General features: G+C 52.7%; 1 protein-coding gene across 1 annotated transcript in view; it reads left to right on the top strand.

Annotated features, from left to right (window-relative positions):
* The first annotated feature begins 441 nt into the window (after window positions 1-441).
* Window positions 442-6,000, top strand: part of TUT4 (terminal uridylyl transferase 4) — a 424,536-nt gene continuing 418,977 nt past the window's right edge. Inside the window, exon 1 of the mRNA XM_063938888.1 lies at window positions 442-621. The gene's annotated coding sequence lies outside the window, so the exon portion shown is untranslated. The remainder of the gene's footprint in view (window positions 622-6,000) is intronic.

Below are 6,000 nucleotides of genomic sequence, written 5' to 3'. Positions count from 1 at the left end.
ATTATCAGGAAGGGATAATACTTATTATTAGTCTCTTCATCATAGAGACCAGGTCGTTACTAGGAAGGGATAATAGAGCCACGCCCTCTCTCAGTGACAGACACGCCCCCGTCTAGACTCACACTCTGTGTCAGTGACAGGCACGCCCTCTCAGTGACAGACACGCGCCCGTCTAGACTCACACCCTGTCAGTAACCGGCACGCCCTCTCAGTGATAGACACGCCCCCGTCTAAACTCACATCCTGTGTCAGTGACAGACACGCCCTCTCAGTGACAGACACGCCCTCGTTTAGACTGACACCCTCTCTCAGTGACAGACACGCCCCCGTCTAGACCGACACCCTCTCTCAATGACAGACACGCCCTCTCAGTGACAGGCACGCCCTGTGTCAGTGAGAGACACGCCTTCTCAGTGGCAGGCACGCCCTGTGTCAGTGAGGGACACGCCCCCGTCCCACAATGCACCGGGCGCTGGACATGGCGGCGGTGTGAGCGGTGTGAGGGGCTGCAGAGCGGGAGGAGCCGGAAATGGCGGTGCTGCTTCCACCCCGGGACTAGCTGCGGCCGCACTTCCTGTTTACCTCACGGCTTCCCTGCGGCCTGCCCAGCCGGGGCCTCGGGTAGGTGACGCCGGCTCTTCCGCCAGGGCCCGAGCTGTGTGTACAGGGGGAGGGGGCGGCCTGGAGGTGTGTCCCTGTGTGTGACAGCAGCAGCAGCAGCAGCATTGTGTCTCCCTGTGTGTGACAGCAGCATTGTGTCTCCCTGTGTGTGTGACAGCAGCATTGTGTGTCCATGTGTGTGTGACAGCAGCATTGTGTCTCCCTGTGTTTGTGACAGCAGCATTGTGTCTCCCTGTGTGTGTGACAGCAGCATTGTGTGTCCCTGTGTGTCTCCCTGTGTGTGTCCCTGTGTGTGTGACAGCAGCATTGTGTGTCCCTGTGTGTGACAGCAGCAGCATTGTGTGTCCCTGTGTGTGTGTCTCCCTGTGTGTGTCCCTGTGTGTGTGACAGCAGCAGCAGCATTGTGTGTCCCTGTGTGTGTGACAGCAGCATTGTGTGTCCCTGTGTGTGACAGCAGCAGCAGCATTGTGTCTCCCTGTGTGTGTGACAGCAGCAGCATTGTGTCTCCCTGTGTGTGTGACAGCAGCATTGTGTCTCCCTGTGTGTGTGACAGCAGCATTGTGTCTCCCTGTGTGTGTGACAGCAGCAGCATTGTGTCTCCCTGTGTGTGTGACAGCAGCATTGTGTCTCCCTGTGTGTGTGACAGCAGCATTGTGTCTCCCTGTGTGTGACAGCAGCATTGTGTCTCCCTGTGTTTGTGACAGCAGCATTGTGTGTCCCTGTGTGTCTCCCTGTGTGTGTCCCTGTGTGTGACAGCAGCAGCATTGTGTGTCCCTGTGTGTGTCCCTGTGTGACAGCAGCACCATTGTGTGTCCCTGTGTGTGTGACAGCAGTATTGTGTGTCCCTGTGTTTGTGACAGCAGCATTGTGTGTCCCTGTGTTTGTGACAGCAGCATTGTGTGTCCCTGTGTTTGTGACAGCAGCATTGTGTGTCCCTGTGTGTGACAGCAGCATTGTATCTCCCTGTGTGTGTGACAGCAGCATTGTGTCTCCCTGTGTTTGTGACAGCAGCATTGTGTGTCCCTGTGTCTCCCTGTGTGTGTCCCTGTGTGTGACAGCAGCAGCAGCATTGTGTGTCCCTGTGTGTGTCTCCCTGTGTGTGTGTCCCTGTGTGTGACAGCAGCAGCATTGTGTCTCCCTGTGTGTGTGTGACAGCAGCATTGTGTCTCCCTGTGTGTGTGACAACAGCATTGTGTGTCCCTGTGTGTGACAGCAGCATTGTGTGTCCCTGTGTGTGACAGCAGCATTGTGTGTCCCTGTGTGTGTGATAGCAGCATTGTGTGTCCCTGTGTGTGTGACAGCAGCATTGTGTGTCCCTGTGTGTGTGACAGCAGCATTGTGTGTCCCTGTGTGTGTGACAGCAGCAGCATTGTGTGTCCCTGTGTGTGACAGCAGCAGCATTGTGTGTCCCTGTGTGTGACAGCAGCAGCATTGTGTCCCTGTGTGTGACAGCAGCATTGTGTGTCCCTGTGTGTGTGACAGCAGCATTGTGTGTCCCTGTGTGTGTGACAGCAGCATTGTGTGTGACAGCAGCAGCAGCAGCAGCATTGTGTGTCCCTGTGTGTGACAGCAGCAGCAGCATTGTGTGTCTCTGTGTGTGACAGCAGCATTGTGTGTCCCTGTGTGTGACAGCAGCATTGTGTGTCCCTGTGTGTGACAGCAGCATTGTGTGTCCCTGTGTGTGACAGCAGCATTGTGTGTCCCTGTGTGTGACAGCAGCAGCATTGTGTGTCCGTGTGTGACAGCAGCATTGTGTGTCCCTGTGTGTGACAGCAGCAGCATTGTGTGTCCCTGTATGTGACAGCAGCATTGTGTGTCCGTGTGTGTGACAGCAGCATTGTGTGTCCCCGTGTGTGACAGCAGCAGCATTGTGTGTCCCTGTGTGTGACAGCAGCATTGTGTGTCCCTGTGTGTGTGACAGCAGCAGTATTGTGTGTCCCTGTGTGTGTGACAGCAGCATTGTGTGTCACTGTGTGTGTGACAGCAGCATTGTGTGTCCCTGTGTGTGTGACAGCAGCATTGTGGGTCCCTGTGTGTGACAGCAGCATTGTGTGTCCCTGTGTGTGACAGCAGCAGCAGCATTGTGTGTCCCTGTGTGTGACAGCAGCAGCAGCATTGTGTGTCCCTGTGTGTGACAGCAGCAGCATTGTGTGTCCCTGTGTGTGACAGCAGCAGCATTGTGTGTCCCTGTGTGTGACAGCAGCATTGTGTGTCCCTGTGTGTGTGACAGCAGCATTGTGTGTCCCTGTGTGTGTGACAGCAGCAGTGTGTGTCCCTGTGTGTGACAGCAGCTGCATTGTGTCCCTGTGTGTGTGACAGCAGCATTGTGTGTCCCTGTGTGTGTGTCCCTGTGTGTGTGACAGCAGCATTGTGTGTCCCTGTGTGTGACAGCAGCAGCATTGTGTGTCCCTGTGTGTGTGACAGCAGCAGCATTGTGTGTCCCTGTGTGTGTGACAGCAGCATTGTGTGTCCCTGTGTGTGTGACAGCAGCATTGTGTGTCCCTGTGTGTGACAGCAGCATTGTGTGTCCCTGTGTGTGTGACAGCAGCATTGTGTGTCCCTGTGTGTGTGACAGCAGCATTGTGTGTCCCTGTGTGTGTGACAGCAGCATTGTGTGTCCCTGTGTGTGTGACAGCAGCATTGTGTGTCCCTGTGTGTGTGACAGCAGCATTGTGTGTCCCTGTGTGTGTGACAGCAGCATTGTGTGTCCCTGTGTGTGTGACAGCAGCATTGTGTGTCCCTGTGTGTGTGACAGCAGCATTGTGTGTCCCTGTGTGTGTGACAGCAGCATTGTGTGTCCCTGTGTGACATCAGCAGCATTGTGTGTCCCTGTGTGTGTCCCTGTGTGTGACAGCAGCAGCATTGTGTGTCCCTGTGTGTGACAGCAGCATTGTGTGTCCCTGTGTGTGACAGCAGCATTGTGTGTCCCTGTGTGTGACAGCAGCATTGTGTGTCCCTGTGTGTGTGACAGCAGCATTGTGTGTCCCTGTGTGTGTGACAGCAGCAGCATTGTGTGTCCCTGTGCGTGACAGCAGCAGCATTGTGTGTCCCTGTGCGTGACAGCAGCAGCATTGTGTGTCCCTGTGCGTGACAGCAGCAGCATTGTGTGTCCCTGTGCGTGACAGCAGCAGCATTGTGTGTCCCTGTGTGTGACAGCAGCATTGTGTGTCCCTGTGTGTGTGACAGCAGCATTGTGTGTCCCTGTGTGTGTGACAGCAGCATTGTGTGTCCCTGTGTGTGTGACAGCAGCATTGTGTGTCCCTGTGTGTGTGACAGCAGCATTGTGTGTCCCTGTGTGTGTGACAGCAGCATTGTGTGTCCCTGTGTGTGTGACAGCAGCATTGTGTGTCCCTGTGTGACATCAGCAGCATTGTGTGTCCCTGTGTGTGTCCCTGTGTGTGACAGCAGCAGCATTGTGTGTCCCTGTGTGTGACAGCAGCATTGTGTGTCCCTGTGTGTGTGACAGCAGCATTGTGTGTCCCTGTGTGTGTGACAGCAGCATTGTGTGTCCCTGTGTGTGACAGCAGCATTGTGTGTCCCTGTGTGTGTGACAGCAGCATTGTGTGTCCCTGTGTGTGTGACAGCAGCAGCATTGTGTGTCCCTGTGCGTGACAGCAGCAGCATTGTGTGTCCCTGTGCGTGACAGCAGCAGCATTGTGTGTCCCTGTGCGTGACAGCAGCAGCATTGTGTGTCCCTGTGCGTGACAGCAGCAGCATTGTGTGTCCCTGTGTGTGACAGCAGCATTGTGTGTCCCTGTGTGTGTGACAGCAGCATTGTGTGTCCCTGTGTGTGTGACAGCAGCATTGTGTGTCCCTGTGTGTGTGACAGCAGCATTGTGTGTCCCTGTGTGTGTGTCAGCAGCAGCATTGTGTCCCTGTGTGTGACAGCAGCAGCATTGTGTCCGTGTGTGACAGCAGCAGCAGCAGCATTGTGTGTCCCTGTGTGTGACAGCAGCAGCATTGTTTGTCCCTGTGTTTGACAGCAGCATTGTGTGTCCCTGTGTGTGACAGTGTTTTAGCTGTGTGTATGATGTGTGTGTAACAGATTATCCTCTGAGGGGTGTGTTTACATTCTCTGTGATGTCACCTTTACATATTCAATACATGTGATGTCAGCAAATGCATTTGTCGTCCTTGTTTTTATATGCTCGCATCTGATGTTTCAATGACTGTAATGTTTGGCCGCTCGCTGAGCTCTATCAGTCACCAGGACGCTGTCAGATCCATTCATATTTAGGGTGCAATTCAATCAGCCCCGGTTGTTTTTCTTCCCCACACAATATAATTCACCTTCGGTTTTGTACTCCGAAAATGTTAAACTTTTCGAGCAAAAACAGATAATATCCGTGACAGTCGGATGTGAGAATGGCGCGGATTGCAGGGATTTCATTTTCCTGCTTTGGGCAGGTTAAAAACAGGTCCCAGATGAGCGCCAGCTGCGTGGGCTAATTGGCCGCGGTAAATTGCTGCGGCTGATTGAATTCCACCCGTATAAGGGTGGGCGCCAGTATTGCATTTGTAGTTTTGGATTTCATGCATGGTGTAATGTTTCATGTGTGATTCCGGCATCATCACTTCTTTCCCTGATCTTAATGTGTGATTAGATGTTAATACCCCGTCTGTGATGCACTGAGGAGTATGCTAGGGCATTATAAATACATTGCACGGAGGACTGTTCTGGGGCATTATACATACATTGCACTGAGGAGTGTGCTGGGGCATTATACATACATTGCACTGAGGAGTGTGCTGGGGCATTATAAATACATTGCACTGAGGAGTGTGCTGGGGCATTATACATACATTGCACTGAGGAGTGTGCTGGGGCATTATACATACATTGCACTGAGGAGTGTGCTGGGGCATTATAAATACATTGCACTGAGGAGTGTGCTGGGGCATTATAAATACATTGCACTGAGGAGTGTGCTGGGGCATTATAAATACATTGCACTGAGGAGTGTGCTGGGGCATTATACATACATTGCACTGAAGAGTGTGCTGGGGCATTATACATACATTGCACTGAGGAGTGTGCTGGGGCATTATAAATACATTGCACTGAGGAGTGTGCTGGGGCATTATAAATACATTGCACTGAGGAGTGTGCTGGGGCATTATAAATACATTGCACGGAGGAGTGTGCTGGGGCATTATAAATACATTGCACGGAGGAGTGTGCTGGGGCATTATACATACATTGCACTGAGGAGTGTGCTGGGGCATTATAAATACATTACACTGAGGAGTGTGCTGGGGCATTATACATACATTGCACTGAGGAGTGTGCTGGAGCATTATAAATACATTGCACTGAGGAGTGTGCTGGGGCATTATAAATACATTGCACTGAGGAGTGTGCTGGGGCATTATAAATAC

Source organism: Pseudophryne corroboree, chromosome 9 (assembly GCF_028390025.1).
Source record: "Pseudophryne corroboree isolate aPseCor3 chromosome 9, aPseCor3.hap2, whole genome shotgun sequence".
NCBI classification, from domain to species: domain Eukaryota; kingdom Metazoa; phylum Chordata; class Amphibia; order Anura; family Myobatrachidae; genus Pseudophryne; species Pseudophryne corroboree.
Note: the sequence above shows the minus strand (reverse complement) of the source record. Positions and strands in the feature narration are given on the sequence as shown.